General features: G+C 41.1%; 1 pseudogene; it reads right to left on the reverse strand.

The window, feature by feature from the left end:
* Positions 1–271: 271 nt before the first annotated feature.
* On the reverse strand, positions 272–18,095 carry LOC137254197 (uncharacterized; annotated as a pseudogene).
* Positions 18,096–18,386: the final 291 nt, after the last annotated feature.

Raw genomic sequence — 18,386 nt, forward strand, 5'->3', positions numbered from 1 at the left:
GGTGGGAGGATGAAAATTGGGGAGATGAAGAGGAAGAAGAACAAGAGAGTAAGTGGAAGGAATAAAAAGGGAAGGAGAGAGGTTGGTATGGTTATAAGTGTAGAGAGAGGGATAAGGATAGAAATTTGTAGTTCTGTTAATGTGATGCGTGCATAAAAGTTAGAATAGCACGCCGTTTTGCATCACCCTCGCTGCTAGACCAATTTGGCGTTTCAGGCCCCTTTCTTCCTCGCCACCAATATCACCCTCAGTTAAGTCGGTTATGTCAATGTTATTTTTGCTGTATGACAATGTTGTGTAGAATTGCACATACTAATATCCACCTACAAGCAAATTTAACCGACTCATCATTTCTTATCGTAACTCTGAGCTCTTTTAAACTGTTAAAGCGCTCCTTCAATTGTTATGGTCCACTTGGGAGATTCAACCTTGGAACGTACCAGTTGGCTGGTGATAGGAAAGGTTAGGATCCACCCTCACTCATGTCTGCCTGGGCTGGTTGAAACAAAATTTTGTTAATTTCTCGCAGGTGGCATCACGAAATAATCCAACGATGTGGGAAAATTCCCAATAACGGCAACCACCATGGCGTAACTATACAAGATGACAGCTGACTAGTAGGTTCATACGAATTGACACATTAACTTTCAGCGCAGTATGATTTTGACATTACTCCATCGGTTCACAAAACCGAAATATATCGAACTTTTAATGATGGCTGCAGTATTGTCACCGCGACTACCACCTTGTATGGTTCTACCATGGCAACCACAGTTAAATCATGCAATTTAACGGTGCCGTTCCACTGCGCAGTCGCAATAATGGAACGAAAGTTTTCCACAATGCCATGGCGCGGTCGGCCATTTTGGGCAGAAAATCAGAACTTAGATTGCAAGCGTCGGTATCGGTTGGGTTTTGCCAAGGGTAATAAAGTCGCCCGGAAAATTAATAAAAGTTGTGCATAATATAGTGTTCGTGCACGCTATAATAATACATTATTGAACTATAACCTCCATTATACACGGGTTTATGCCGAATTATTTCGCGCCGTACTACAAACACTAGAAAAGAAAGAAATTCCCAAAAAAATTAAATATGCGGAAAAGGCAAAATCAAATTTGTTTAACTAAAATTTCTTTCCTTGGGCAAAACCTACAAAAATTGAATAAGTAAAGTGCATTGAATGTGGCAGCGGCTAAATTTATTGCTCCCGTGAAGAAGAAAATGGCATGCGTCGTGGTAGGTGGTAGAAATAGTGTTCCAATCTGGAAGTTGGGAAAATTTGGGTAAAACGTACCTTAAGCATTAAAAAAAAGACGTGTCCGAAGAAGAAAAGCAAGCGTTGCCTAAAATCGAAGTAAAACTTGCGAATTGTCCGCATTGGCAAGGGCCTCCAACATAAGTGATTGTGCGTGTGTTATGAGCAAAAACTGCAATATGGAAAACCAATAAAAACTTGGAAAAAAATTATGTATTGCTAGTGCGAAACACAAAAACAAAGAAAAAATATTTTTGAAATGATCCATTCGATGTGAAAATCTAATTTCGCGGTCTAGCCATCGTTCATTACAGTGCGCCTTTTGAGAATCATGAAAGAAAGTGAGTGGAGAAGCACCGGTGGTGGTCGCGGATTCCTGAACGGATGTGGAGGTTCACCGCGCTAGTTTACACAAAAAGAAAAGAAAAATTAATCAAAGAAGATTTTGCAAAGAAAATCGATTAGCGACGGTGCTAGGAAAATATAAAAGCAATAAGCAAGGAAATGCTCGTGGAACACCATATACGTAAAGAGAATAGGTGGAAAATCGTGTGATTTTGATGATCTTAAAATGGTTCCGAACAATGTAATGAAGAAAAGGTTGAAAGTGAAATAGTGACAACGGAAAGTGATTGGCATTTTCGGAGTAACCACTTAAAATACTGGATTGACGACGACGACAAATCCTTCGAGTGATTCCACACTGCATACGATTGTGTTGAGAGTGCCTCAGCTAGACCATTGTCTTTTTTTTTCTTTTTTTGTGGCGACAGAGACCTGAACCCAAACTTCCCTGCGTGGGGGCATTATCCACCGTGCAACATCAAAATCGCCTATGCATTCCATGCGCATGCCTGCGTGTACATACATAAATTGTCTTTAGAACGTTACAGCAAGAAACCCACCCAACTGATAATATTTTGAAAACAACAACTACTTACTGTTGCACCGCACTAGCGCCAACACGCGCGCTATCCTCATCTACTGCGCCATCGTCGAGCGCTAAGACCACCAGCGCGCGAACCACGCGCGCTATAATCATCGATTGCGCCATTTTCAAGCGCAACAACCACCAGCGCGCCACACCACGCGCGCTATAATCATCGACTGCACCACCAGCGCGCCACACCACGCGCGCTATAACCATCGACTGCACCACCGCGCGCCGCTACCATACTCGACTGCGCCATCTTCGAGCGCAGCAAACACCAGGTACACCAAAAACACCACAAACTCCATACGCAGCTGCCTATGATACAACACCAACAACAACCACCAGCAGGCCGCCCCATATAGGCCTGCTGCAACATCAGCTGTATTAACAACAACCAGCAGGGCCGCCCCATATAGGCCTGCTGTAACACCAACTTAGGCGACAACAACCAGCAGGGCCGCCGTATATAGGCCTGCTGCACAACCCAACTAAAACAACTAACAGCAACAACATCTAAGCGGTGAGTTCGTTCCGGATACGGAAATTATTTTCAAAACCAGAAAAATGTAAAATTTCTGATGATTTTTTTTGACACTATTAGATCTACAAATCTTTATCTAAGCTTAAAACTTTACCTCTACCCTGATATTGCATTGTCTAATTCATTTCGGCCAGACCGGTATAGCATTTAATTTTGACAATTTTTTTTCTCGAAGGCATCGGTAGATTTTCTTCCATACAATGTATGTAAAATTAAGTTTTTTTTAGGGGAGAAAACTTGGAATACTCTTTAAAAGGGATGGTCAAAGAAAAATATATTCTTGATTAACTAACTAACATTAATTGGACTGGAACCCTGCACACTAGAAGATTCTTGAAATTCCAAGTAAATGCTTGGAAACGGTTTGAAATTATCTCAAATTTTATGTAATCTTTGGAACTTTTCGAAAACACGTTCGAAAACGAGTTTCATACAAAAAAAAAAAAAGCTTCTTGAACTTCAAAAATTTTTCTCGGGAATTCCCAATAAAATATTCCTTTAGTGAATCCTCAAAATTTTCTAAAATATTAGAATTTGTTTATAAAGATTTCGGTATTAAAGAATTTTTCTTTTACTAACTAAAATAAAAGAAAGAACTGATGAAATTTCGAAGTCATTACAGTTGAAAATAGGTTGACTCTTCACAGCTCCAGCAGACGTAGGTGAGGATCGAAAGAGTTCTGGTAACTTGAGCAGAACGAGTTGCTTCCAAACGGCTTCATGTTGGCCAAGTTTTATACTTTCCAATACTCTACCGGCTGTTTTTCTTTGCAGCGCGATTACGAAAGAATATCGCTATTATTACAACTTTTCTCCCTCCATTGCTTATAAAATAGCTCATACGAACCACAGCATCAGTTAAGTATATAATCATAACTTATAGTAGCTTTACTTGAGCTTGTAAGTAAAAACTTTTTAGCACAATGTAACCAAACTCTGATTTGACGAGGACTTAACAATCAATTGCTAACTTACGTAAATGATAAAAAGAAATATATGATAGTCTTGTTTATTTAGCACAAATTTGAATGTAAAAAAAAAAAACGTTCCTCTGTAAATATATTGCGTAGTTATTCTTAATTTGCTATATTAGTTATGTATCTATATTATTTGGAACCTTATTAAATCCCGAACAACACTACATACCAGAATTATACAAGTAAGAAAAAAAAAAAAAGAACATAAGGTAAAATAAAATAAAATAGAATAATAAAACAAAACCAAGGAGAATTGAACTGAAATAAAATAAAATTAAATTAAACGGAAACAAGATAGAATAATATAAGATAAAATACGACAAAATTAAATTAAAGCAATAACGATTATAAATAATAATAATAACAATAAAAGATAAGCAAACACAATAAACTTAACCTAAGTAATCAAAAGAAAAAAAAAGGTTAACTAAAATAAAATAAACTAACTTTAGATAAAATGAAATAAATGAGATATACTAAATTAAGATAAAATAAAATAAGATGAGATAAGCTAAAATAATTAACACAAAAATAAAACAGAAAAAAAAACAAAATTTTTCCAAGGAAAAGTCGAAAGTTATTAATAAAAATGGAAATACTCCATCTTAAAGTGGAGACCAGAAATTTTCTAGCCTCAGCACAGTTATGTATAGCTCACACCTACAATTTCAAAAAATTATGTACATGTTTTTCTGCTTTTAATCCCTATTATATATAAGTATTGGTTAATAGGGCAAGATATTTTTGTTTCATTTATATCTGTATTACGCACATTTATCATCTATTCAATTTTTGTTATTATAACTTTGTTTTATAAAAGTTGAAACCGTAACAGATAACTTGTTTAGAAACCAAAGCAAAAAAAAAAAAGGGGGTTATACTTAAACACGTGCACGTTTTTGTCTTCTGTTTTTATAACTAAACTTCCACTTATAACTAGACACATTTTACGTGACTACGTAAAAACCTATGCAAATCTGGGAAAAAAAAAACTGAAAAGTTAGTTAGTCTTAACCTCAGAAGATTAAATATAGATATAGTCCAAGTCTCTCACTGAAATTAACTGTCAATAAATCTGAATTATAAATAGGAATACTGCGCGGCGCCCCCTATATATATTCGGCCCTTTTCTTCTTTATTTCAATTTTTCAGCTTTTTTTTATTATTTGATTTTCAGAGTGGTAACCGGTCGCTTCCGGTTCGGTATTTTTTTTTGCGTTATTTTTTTTTTGAATTTGAATTTAAATTTTTGAATGTTAACGGTCTGTCCGTGACATCCGGTTCCGCCGGATGTTGTTTTATTTTGAATTATAAGCGTTTTGAGTCGTCTCTGCGCTTCTGTCAGTTTATTTTAAATTTGACAGCTGCTAGTTTGATAGGCATGATAGGAACTTTTTTCTGTTTATGGCGCAGGAACAATATGGTTGCCAAGGACCCGCCCCAGCCGACAATGACTAGCCACTGTGCACCAACACATCATGCCGACCGCCTTCCTTACTGCTTCCACCGAAAATGCGATTCCATAACAGATGGCGCCCAACGTGGCGCCTGAGGCGCTGGCCGCCAGGGTCAGTCGGGTCAACCTGTGAAGTTGACCATCCCACCAGTCCGAGTGAGCAGCCACAGGAGCCGCCACCTACGTTGCGGTGGGATGGCTGGACGGACCAGGTTGTCCAGGCTGGTCATCGGGGGCAGTGGCCGAAGGGGTCATGAGACTTCACGTCAGTCCTCCGAATTTTTGTATTCACCCGATGAGGCAGTGCTGAACGCACTTAGTTTTTTTGTAGATTTGGGGTTTTTTTTTTACCCGGAAGTTGTCCGTAGTCGGCTTGGAATAATATTGTCCGCTAATTGGGTTTTTTTTGTAATGTTTAAATTGTTATAGTTTTCTTATGCCGAATTTGTGTTGTCTTGTGTGAGTGTGTGTGTGAGTTGTACGGACCCCAGCTCATCCTACGTCTCAGGTGGTAGCACCGAATACCACCTGGATTATGACGAGGGGAGCTGGGATCTACAGCGGCACCCTTTCCTGTCCCACCAGACTGGGGGAGCGGCTACGAAACCGCTCCACCCATTGCGGCGGAGGCAGGAGGGGTGTCCGGTAAGAATGGACGGGCGGCCTCAACACCCCAAACCAGTCCCAGGGGCGAGCCCCTGGAGACTGCCCCTGCGTTGCGGCTGGGCGTGTTGAGACCGACCCGTGTGTGCCTGGAGCGCACCCTAGTGGCCCCAACCAGTCTCGGAGGGGGGCCTTAAGGCCCCCTAGAATTGCGGTTGGGAGCACTAGGGACATGTATGAATGTATCTGTGTGTTTATTTTTTTTTATTCTGTAGCCCTGCTGCCTTCTAATGATGGGATGTCAGCATTCCCATCACCACCTATATTGTATATTTTACTAACTACTTTTTTTTCCAGCTTTGAATTTCTTTGTCGATACGATAGTCGAACAAAGGACAATAGTATTTGTTCGCGCGATTTTTTTCCCGCACAAAAATTTTTTTTCGCATATATATATATACACATTTTTTTTTAAACAAATCATCGTCTAAAATATAGGGTGGAAGGGGGGTGAATTCGTACCTTTTACCTAACCCCTAACGGCCTTACGTTTGGCAGTAAATAAAAGTATTTTTTCCGAATACTAGGATTTAACAAACTACGACCTAACAAATAAAATTTTTTTTTGAATTATTATGTCACGCGAGCAGTCGTACGGCCAACCGGGCCGAAATACTCCGTTTGGGAGTGCGGGAAGCTTTCGGGGGAGCCAGAACCGGGGCGGTCGTAATAGGGGGGTTTCCCCAAGGCCAGGCGTCCCTTGGTGGTGCACACCCCAGTAGGTGGACCATATGTAGATCCCGCGGGGCCGAATATGGGCTCGGACCTGAATGACCCTCGCAATAAGCTGGACAGACCTGGAAGCACCAGTAATCCGAATGCCTACTGAACGCGCATGATATCTCGGGGCTAATGACCAATGTGGCGACCTATGCACCGGATGGAGCTGGTGCCTTACCATTACACCAAGGAGTTGGAAACTTTGGAGAAGCTGCAGGTGACCGGGCGAATGCCCCAGGAATGCAGAACGAAGCTACTCGTGGAAGCACGTGGGTGGACGTGCTACACCAGCTGTTCCAGGCTTCGCAGGAGGAAATGCGGAGAGAGATGGGGTCAATCAGAAACAATATGGATCAGCTCAACGCCGCTTTCGAATCTGCGCAGCAATCAATTCATCAGAACCGGAACGCGAATAGGATGGAGCGTAATCCACTGCCAACAGTAGTACCACCAATGTACCCTGTACCGAGTAGCATAGTAGTGAAACTGTAGGAGTGGAAAATCGCGTTCGATGGCACTGGAAGCGTAGCGGATTTCCTTTTTAAGCTGGACACCTTGTGTGATCGCACACAATGCACGGACGAACAAATAATGGCTAGTTTCCACCTGTTTCTTTCCGGGCGGGCCGAAGAATGGCACTGGCTTTACACAAAACAAAACCTAAACGCGACTTATGCCTTTTTGTGCTACTCATTGAAAAGAGAGTTTGGCACTTTGAAAACTGACCACGAGATCATGATGGAGATTTCCATGCGTAAGCAGAAAGCAAGTGGGTGCTATGACGTGTTCCACACAGATATTATTTCCTTGAACGCGCGCTTAAGAGAACCCATGTCGGAGATTCTACTGATTGACATTATAAAAAGGAACGTCAACAGTAGCCTTAAGCTGATGCTTTTCAACGCAGATGTAAGGACCCTTCATGATCTACGCGATGTAGCACGCAGAGGTGAACAAGTGCTCAAAGAAACCAAGCTGTTGGGAGCCACTCACCCAGGACGGCATGTAAACGAAGCACGCGTAACAACCCCGGACATGAGGATGGAAGACGAGGACGGCGAAATGGATCCGCAGATAGAGGCGCTGGACTATCGACGCAACAGGAGACCGGACTATTCGGGAATCCAATGCTGGAATTGCCAGGCAATGGGCCACTCCTATATATATTGTGAGGAACCCATTAAAAATCCTTTTTGTTTTAAATGTGGGTATAAGGGTGTATTTACTCCTAAATGCCCTAGGGACCATCGCAGGCAGGGAAACCAGTACCCGAGCGAGAAGGCGGGGGAACCTCGTTCGGCTTCATAGCTCCCACACCAGCCAGTGCTCGAGGTGTCGTCCCGTGCACTGAACCAGAGGGTGAATCTCTGCATGGAGGTGATGAGCTTCCGAGGTGCAGTAGTACCCTGGCAGAAGAGCCCTCAAACGTGATAAAAACTTACCCTGACAGTACGGACAATTCGAATAGTTCTGAATCCGAGAGTCAAACGTCCTCATTCGCGATGGGCGAGCCGACCAGAATTCTGCAACGCCAGCATAGGCATGTCGCTTGCCAAACGCAATTTCCACCAAACTTAGAAGAAAGGGAACATCGGTATGAACAAATAGGACATACCATCTTCGAACAATACCCGGTATCGGACAATATTTTGAAGTGTAGGAAGAGATACCACAGGAGAGTACAGGAGCGTAGACTGCTGCAAGCCACCACGTTAACGCTTACAGAGGATGAAAGGCCTCTCGTAAAGGCTAAAATTAAAGATAGTTTTCTTGTGGGGCTGTTGGACTCGGGAGCCAACGTTTCCATCTTAGGCAAAAATGGATTAGAATTCCTAGAGGATAACGGCTTCGAATATCAGCCCTTACATGCGTTCGTATATACCGCGGGAGGCAACAAGCAAAGAATTCTAGGCTCAGTATCTCTACCGGCCACCTTCAAAAATACCACAAAGGTTATTCGTTTTTACCTTGTTCTCTCTTGCTCCCAGAAGCGTACTTCGGGGTAGATTTTTGGACTGCATTTGCGTTAGCTCCCGAAATATTCCCAAGCGTAGAGTGCATAGAGATTAGGCTTGAAAAGGAAGAGGAACTTAACCTCCATGAATTGTCACCAGACCGGAAATTAGAATTACAAAAGGTCATCGAGACGTTTCCTTCGTACGAGAAGTTAGGCCTAGGGCAAACTAAATTAGTGGAGCATCGCATTGACACCGGTGATGCAGTTCCCATAAAAAGCAAACATTTCCCTCTTTCGCCACCGAGGCAAGCCGAAGCTTTTAGCGAACTAGACAGGTTACTCGAATTAGGAGTTATAGAAGAATCAAACTCCCCGTGGTGTAGTCCTGTGGTGCTGGTTCGCAAACCAGGCAAAGTTAGGCTGTGCATAGATTCCAGGAAGGTCAACGCGGTGACTAAGAATGACTCATACCCCCTGCCTCATATCAACGGTTTATTGAGCAGACTGAAAGATACGCATTTTATTAGTGGCATTGATCTGAAGGACGCGTTCTTCCAGATCAAATTGACAGAGTCCTCCAAGGAAAAAACAGCATTCGCAGTTCCGGGGAGGCCTCTGTACCACTTCAAGGTAATGCCATTTGGTCTGTGCAATGGACCGCAGACTATGAGTAGGCTGATGGACAAGGCAATCCCTTCGCCTCTGCGAGAGAACGTCTTTGTCTACCTGGACGACCTGATGGTATGCAGCACTAATTTTGAAGACCACCTGAAATTGCTAGCGGAAGTGGCCAAATGTTTGAGAGACGCAGGGCTGACAATAAACGTGGAAAAAAGTAAATTTTGTCAGAAGGAAATTCGTTACTTAGGGTACCTGATAGGCAGCGGGTGCTTGAAAGTGGATCCAGGGAAAATAGAAGCAATGCAAAACTTCCTAAATCCCCTCGGCAAGTGCGTAGGTTTGTGGGCATGGCGAATTGGTACAGGGCGTTTATTACCAATTTTGCTGACTTGGCAGGTCCCTTGACCGACTGTCTCCGTAAGTCAGCAGGCCCGTTCAAGCTTACCTATGAAGCTATAGAGGCCTTCGAAAAGCTAAAAGTAGCTTTGAGTTCCGCCCCTGTCTTGGGCCAACCAGACTTTTCAAGGGAATTCGTAATACAATGCGACGCTTACAAAATAGGTGTTGGCGGAGTGTTGTTCCAGGTCGATGACGAGGGCGCTGAGCACCCAATCGCATTTGTGTCGAAAAAGCTGAATAATGCTCAACGCAATTACATGGTAACCGAGCTGGAATGTCTCGCCGCCATAATCAGCGTGAAACGTTTTCGACCCTATGTGGAGGGATTACCGTTTCGTATTATCACGGACCACTCCAATCTCAAGTGGTTAATGACACAAAAGGACTTGAGCGGGAGGTTGGCGAGGTGGTCGCTCTTACTGCAAAGATACGACTTTAAAATGGAACATCGTAAGGGCACCCTGAATGTAGTACCAGATGCGCTGTCGCGGTTTGATGCCGATGAGTTGTCTTTCACTACCACACATTTAGCAGCAACGAATATTTAGACTTAATTCGGACCGTCGCCGAAAATGAGGAATCGCTTCCGGATTTACGAGTGGTGGACGGGGTAATTTTCAAACGAGATAAATTTCGTAAGGGAGTGGAAGGGGAAGAAGACTCGCTGTGGCGATTATGGTTGCCGAAAAGGTTGACTGAGGAAGCAGTGAGATTAGCACATGACGCTAACCGGAGTTACCATGGCGGGTGGCAGAAAACCTTAGAACGTGTTAGGCAGAAGTACTTCTGGCCGCAGCAGGCTAAGGGCGTCAGGGACTACGTCCAGCGTTGTGACACCTGCAAAGCTGTAAAACCCACTAATCAGCAGCCGAGACCGCCTATAGAGAATACCTTTGCATCCGAGAGGCCATTTCAGCGATTATATTGCGATTTCCTAGGGCCATATCCGAGATATAAGCGGCGAAACCAATTTCTCTTCATAGTACTAGACCATTTTTCAAAATACGTTTGGCTAAAGCCCATGCAGAGAGCCACCACTGTTAACGTTATAAATTACTTCGCTTCCGAAATTTTTCCAGCTGTAGGGGTCCCTCAATTTATTCACAGTGACAATAGCAAGCAGTTTATCTCGAAGGAAATGAACTTTGCAAATTATGGGGTGACGCACGTGAGGACGGGGTTATATTCTCCCCAAGCAAACGCATCCGAGCGCGTTAATAGAGAAATTGTTTCGAAGATTGGGATTTTCCTGAAAGATAAACCTGGCCATACCGATTGGGATAAGCATATACCCGAGATTTTATCTGTTTTGAGAAGTGATTTTCATACGGCGATTCAGTGTTCTCCATACTTTGCATTATATGGCCAAAATATGGTCCAACATGCCTCAACGTACAACATTTTAGAGAAACTCGGCAGCCTTCGGGAAGACCAGGTTACGGTAGTAAGCAGAGCTGACAAGTTGACTAATATTCGTGAGCAGATCCGTAGAAATTTAGATCACGTAAAGGATAGGGGAGTAACCACCTATAACAAGCGCTCTAGGCAAGTCAACTATAAGGAAGGTCAGGAAGTTTTTCGGAAAAACTTTGCCTTAAGTAACTTCAAACAGGGCATTAACGCCAAATTCCTACCAAAATACCTGAAGTGTCGCGTGCTTCGAAAAATAGGCAATGCACTGTATGATCTCGAAGACCTAAACGGGAAATTGATAGGTCGCTTTCACGCTTCGGACATTCGTCCGCAATGAACCAGAAAGAACGTTTCTTTGCCAAATTACAATTTGATTTTTTTTTATATCTACCTACCAATCGGACTTTTTTTGTGTGGACGTTTTGGCGGTCGGGGACATCTCGCCCAGTATTCTCCCCGAGCACTGACCTCATGGGGTGTTCACACGCGTACTCACCGAGGACCGTGAACACCCTGGCAGTCCACGCTTAGGTCGGACTAGCCTTTCGGAGTTTGGACGAGTTCTCCATATCAAAATGTCTACACTTTTTTCGTCTTGCCTTTCTGTGGGGGCGATAACCACTAGAAATCATCCTTCGGAGTTTTGACGAGTTCTCCATAACAAATGTCTAATTGCCGCAAAGCCCTTTTAAACTAGGAAACACAATTAATTCCCGATTTGACTCAACTTTTTTGTTGATGGACCTATGTTGCCCGGCTAGCTTCGTAGTAGGACTTTGAGACTCTTATCTCAGGGGTGAGTCGTGCCCCACGTTGATTGGCATCGGATGTTCCCGGTAGTGGCTTCCCACAGATGAACCGGTTTCCTGTTCGCTTCATCGTCAGGTCTTCCAAGCGAAGCAGGTTTGTTATGGTCTACTTGGGAGATTCAACCTTGGAACGTACCAGTTGGCTGGTGATAGGAAAGGTTAGGATCCACCCTCACTCATGTCTGCCTGGGGTGGTTGAAACAAAATTTTGTTAATTTCGCGCAGGTGGCATCACGAAATAGTCCAACGATGTGGGAAAATTCCCAATAACGGCAACCACCATGGCGTAACTATACAAGGTGATAGCTGACTAGTAGGTTCATACGAATTGACACATTAACTTTCATCGCAGTATGATTTTGACATTAGTCCATCGGTTCACAAAACCGAAATATATCGAACTTTTAATGATGGCTGCAGGATTGTCACCGCGACTACCACCTTGTATGGTTCTACCATGGCAACCACAGTTAAATCATGCGATTTAACGGCGCTGTTCCACTGCGTAGTCGCAATAATGGAACGAAAGTTTTCCACAATGCCATGGCGCGGTCGGCCATTTTGGGCAGAAAATCAGAACTTAGATTGCAAGCGTCGGTATCGGTTGGGTTTTGCCAAGGGTAATAAAGTCGCCCGGAAAATTAATAAAAGTTGTGCAAAATATAGTGTTCGTGCACGCTATAATAATACATTATTGAACTATAACCTCCATTATACACGGGTTTATGCCGAATTATTTCGCGCCGTACTACAAACACTAGAAAAGAAAGAAATTCCCAAAAAAATTAAATATGCGGAAAAGGCAAAATCAAATTTGTTTAACTAAAATTTCTTTCCTTGGGCAAAACCTACAAAAATTGAATAAGTAAAGTGCATTGAATGTGGTGGCGGCTAAATTTATTGCTCCCGTGAAGAAAAAAATGGCATGCGTCGTGGTAGGTGGTAGTCGGTTCATTTCGGTATGTGTGAAATAGTGTTCCAATCTGGAAGTTGGGAAAATTTGGGTAAAACGTACCTTAAGCATTAAAAAAAAAGACGTGTCCGAAGAAGAAAAGCAAGCGTTGCCTAAAATCGAAGTAAAACTTTCGAATTGTCCGCATTGGCAAGGGCCTCCAACATAAGTGATTGTGGGTGTGTTATGAGCAAAAACTCCAATATGGAAAACCAATAAAAACTTGGAAAAAAATTATGTATTGCTAGTGCGAAACACAAAAACAAAGAAAACATATTTTTGAAATGATCCATTCGATGTGAAAATCCAATTTCGCGGTCTAGCCATCGTTAATTACAGTGCGCCTTTTGAGAATCATGAAAGAAAAGTGAGTGGAGAAGCACCGGTGGTGGTCGCGAATTCCTGAACGGATGTGGAGGTTCACCGCGCTAATTTACACAAAGAGAAAAGAAAAATTAATCAAAGAAGATTTTGCAAAGAAAATCGATTAGCGATGTTGCTAGGAAAATATAAAAGCAATAAGCAAGGAAATGCTCGTGGAACACCATATACGTAAAGAGAATAGGTGGAAAATCGTGTGATTTTGATGATCTTAAAATGGTTCCGAACAATGTAATGAAGAAAAGTTTGCAAGTGAAATAGTGACAACGGAAAGTGATTGGCATTTTCGGAGTAACCAGTTAAAATACTGAATTGACGACGACGACAAATCCTTCGAGTGATTCCACACTGCATACGATTGTGTTGAGAGTGCCTCAGCTGGACCATTGTCTTTTTTTTCTTTTTTTGTGGCGACAGAGACCTGAACCCATACTTCCTGCGTGCGGGCATTATCCACCGTGTAACATCAAAATCACCTATTCATTCCATGCGCATGCCTGCGTGTACATACATAAATTGTCTTTAGACCTTTACAGCAAGAAACCCACCCAACTGATAATATTTTGAAAACAACAACTACTTACTGTTGCACTGCACTAGCGCCAACACGCGCGCTATCCTCATCTACTGCGCCATCGTCGAGCGCTAAGACCACCAGCGCGCCACACCACGCGCGCTATAATCATCGATTGCGCCATTTTCGATCACAACAACCACCAGCGCGCCACACCACGCGCGCTATAATCATCGACTGCACCACCGCGCGCACGCTACCATACTCGACTGCATCATCTTCGAGCGCAACGACCGCCAGCGCGCCACACCACGCGCGCTATAACCATCGACTGCACCACCGCGCGCACGCTACCATACTCGACTGCGCCATCTTCGAGCGCAGCAAATACCAGGTACACCAAAAACACCACAAACTCCATACGCAGCAGCTTATGATACAACACCACAACAAACACCAGCAGGGCCGCCACATATAGGCCTGCTGCAACGTCAGCTATATTAACAACAACCAGCAGGGCCGCCTCATATAGGCCTGCTGTAACACCAACTTAGGCGACAACAACCAGCAGGTTCGCCGTATATAGGCCTGCTGCACAACCCAACTAAAACAACTAACAGCAAAAACATCTAAGCGGTGAGTTCGTTCCGTAAGCTTAAAACTTTACCTCTACCCTGATTTTGCATTGTCTAATTCATTTCGGCCCAGACCGGTATAGCACTTAATTTTGACAATTTTTTTTTCTCGAAAGCATCGGTAGCTTTTCTTCCATACAATGTATGTAAAATTAAGTTTTTTTTAGGGGAGAAAACTTGGAATACTCTTTAAAAGGGATGGTCAAAGAAAAATATATTCTTGATTAACTAACTAACATTAATTGGACTGGAACCCTGCACACTAGAAGATTCCTGAAATTCCAAGTAAATGCTTGGAAACGGTTAGAAATTATCTCAAATTTTATGTAATCTTTGGAACTTTTCGAAAACACGTTCGAAAACGGGTTTCATACAAAAAAAAAAAAAGCTTCTTGAACTTCAAAAATTTTTCTCGGGAATTCTCAATAAAATCCTCAAATTCCCAATGAATCCTCTAAATTTTCTAAAATATTAGAATTTGTTTATAAAGATTTCGGTATTAAAGAATTTTTCTTTTACTAACTAAAATAAAAGAAAGAACTGATGAAATTTCGAAGTCATTACAGTTGAAAATAGGTTGACTCTTCACAGCTCCAGCAGACGTAGGTGAGGATCGAAAGAGTTCTGGTAACTTGAGCAGAACGAGTTGCTTCCAAACGGCTTCATGTTGGCCAAGTTTTATACTTTCCAATACTCTACCGGCTGTTTACGAAAGAATATCGCTATTGTTACAAGTTTTCTCCCTCCATTGCTTATAAAACAGCTCATACGAACCACAGCATCAGTTAAGTATATAATCATAATTTATAGTAGCTTTACTTGGGCTTGTAAGTAAAAACTTTTTAGCACAATGTAACCAAACTCTGATTTGACGAGGTCTTAACAATCAATTGCTAACTTACGTAAATGATAAAAAGAAATATATGACAGTCTTGTTTATTTAGCACAAATTTGAATTTAAAAAAAAAACCTGCCTCTGTAAATATATTGCGTAGTTATTCTTAATTTGCTATATTATTTATGTATCTATATTATTTTGAAACCTTATTAAAACCCGAACAACACTACATACCAGAATTATACAAGTAAGAAAAAAAAAGAAAAAAAGAACATAAGGTAAAATAAAATAAAATAGAATAATAAAACAAAATCAAGGAGAATTGAACTGAAATAAAATAAAATTAAATTAAACGGAAACAAGATAGAATAATATAAGATAAAATACGACAAAATTAAATTAAAGCAATAAAGATTATAAATAATAATAATAACAATAAAAGATAAGCAAACACAATAAACTTAACCTAAGTAGTCAAAAGAAAAAAAAAAGGTTAACTAAAATAAAATAAACTAACTCTAGATAAAATGAAATAAATGAGATAAACTAAATTAAGATAAAATAAAATAAGATGAGATAAGCTAAAATAATTAACACAAAAATAAAACAGAAAAAAAAAACAAAATTTTTCCAAGGAAAAGTCGAAAGTTATTAATAAAAATGGAAATACTCCATCTTAAAGTGGAGACCAGAAATTTTCTAGCCTCAGCACAGTTATGTATAGCTCACATCTACAATTTCAAAAAAGTATGCACATGTTTTTCTGCTTTTAATCCCTATTATATATAAGTATTGGTTAATAGGGCAAGATATTTTTGTTTCATTTATATCTGTATTAAGCTGGAGACATTGGTGCTTTATCGGTAACCGTATCGGTAACCTTATAACAGCTGATTCGACCAATCTTATGAGAATCAATGCAATCGATTATTGCCACTAAGGTCGTAACCGTATCGTAGCCAACCAATTGGGTTTTGGTTTACCGTCGTAACGATAAACAGCTGATTACGTTAGGGATACGGATACAGCGATACGACATACGGCACCAATGACTCCAGCTTTACGCACATTTATCATCTATTCAATTTTTGTTATTATAACTTTGTTTTATAAAAGTTGAAACCGTAACAGATAACTTGTTTAGAAACCAAAGCAAAAAAAAAAAGGGGGTTATACTTAAACACATTAGCGCTAATTTTTCTCTTCTGTTTTTATAACTAAACTTCCACTTATAACTAGACACATTTTACGTGACTACGTAAAAACCTATGCAAATCTGGAAAAAAAAAACTGAAAAGTTAGTTAGTCTTAACCTCAGAAGATTAAATATAGATATAGTCTAAGTCTCTCACTGAAATGAATTGTCAATAAATCTGAATTATAAATGGGAATGCTGAGGTCTCTTTTTATTTAGAAGGCACATAGGGTATCCAGGTAAGGCGCACCGAAAAATAGGTGCGTCGGTGGCCATGGATTTTGAGGGTGGGCAAAGCACCGGGCGTCGCAACACCACCCGCGGCGCCCCCTATATATATTCGGCCCTTTTCTTCTTTATTTTAATTTTTCAGCTTTGTTTTATTATTTGATTTTCAGAGTGGTAACCGGTCGCTTCCGGTTCGGTAGTTTTTTTGCGTTATTTTTTTTTGAATTTGAATTTAAATTTTTGAATATTAACGGTCTGTCCGTGACATCCGGTTCGGCCGGATGTTGTTTTATTTTGAATTATAAGCGTTTTGAGTCGTCTCTGCGCTTCTGTCAGTTTATTTTAAATTTGACAGCTGCTAGTTTGATAGGCATGATAGGAACTTTTTTCTGTTTATGACGCAGGAACAGTATGGTTGGCAAGGACCCGCCCCAGCCGACAATGACTAGCCACTGTGCACCAACACATCATGCCGACCGCCTTCCTTACTGCTTCCACCGAAAATGCAATTCCATAACACAATATACCATAACAATGCTCAATTCTTATTCGATATTGGCTAAATTGGCGGTTAAATGCATTTCGCTGATGCGAAGTCATTTCTGTAGAGGTGGATCTGAAGGGGGTTATAACAGTACTTGTTAATTTATAAGCACTGTCGGCTGGCAGCCATTGTGCACCTGTAAACAAGCTTGAAGCTTGGGTCACTAAACTACAATTGTTGTATATTCTGGCATCGTGGACGCTTCCAGGGAATCCGAGCACTAAATGACGCATTCGTAGCTTATAGTCTCACACAGCCTGCGCTTTCAACGAATACACATGCTTCCTAGAAAAGTAAGCTTCCGGATCGTCAAGCGGTTTCTCGGCTAACTTTATTTCAGTGCCATCAACATAGCCAATGCAGTGGGGCAACTCGTCGAAAGTTTCAGCTACTAAACTTTGACGCTCAGCACTGTCTGGCCAGTACACAAATTGCTGTCTCACATTTAAAATGGCTTGAAATATTATGTTCGTCATGTTCTGTATAAAGATTTGGTATTAATTACTATTTTTCAAAAACAAATTTTAAGTTCTACTTGTATTGCTCCGCCATCGCTAACACCAAACAAACTCGCAATTTTGCTTATCGTGGCACCCTCTCCACTTGAGCCCAGGCGATATAAAACAACTAAAAGTTGCGTTTCTAGCGAGAACTGCTTGCAAGAGCGCGGACCGTTGAATATTTCGTCGTCCTTGATCAAGTCATACAACACTTGGAACGTTGAGCGGCTAACTCGAGCAATTGTTCGAAACCTTCTTTCATCTAAGTCAGGCCATACGTCTTGCAAAAACTGGTGAGATTTAGGGACGGAATGGTGAAAAAAGTCACACCCATACCTTATCTCAGAGAACGCAACCATAGCAAACGTGAAATCCTCCCAAATTTCGTCCTCTTTCCTTTTTTTATTCTCTGCAATGAACATGGTTATTACACAAGCCATCTGGCCAAAAGCACAAATATTACCGTCATTTTCATCAGAAATCTCCAACACGAGCAAGTCATTTACAAGAATATCTTTGTAAAGACGTTTTAGTTTTAATTTTTCACTTAATCTTGGCATTTTTTAATTAATAATAATAATGACAATTTTTTTGACAGTAAAACAGCTGATCGACAATTCAGTTTATCAAGAGTATTACTAGGTGCGTTCATAAAACAGCGTGTGTAAATGGATATAATTTTACACCTTATAAGTTTATATGCTTTCATGAGTCCCCCTAGTATTCAGCTTTTTGTAATGTACATGAGTGTGTTCACTTAGGTGATATAAAATACATGAGTGTGTTAATCTAAGTAGTATATGACAGTTTTCCCCCTTAATTTTGAACTTGATTAACCTGCTCATCGTATG

This window comes from Eurosta solidaginis, chromosome 5, assembly GCF_040869045.1.
Source record: "Eurosta solidaginis isolate ZX-2024a chromosome 5, ASM4086904v1, whole genome shotgun sequence".
Classification (NCBI taxonomy): domain Eukaryota; kingdom Metazoa; phylum Arthropoda; class Insecta; order Diptera; family Tephritidae; genus Eurosta; species Eurosta solidaginis.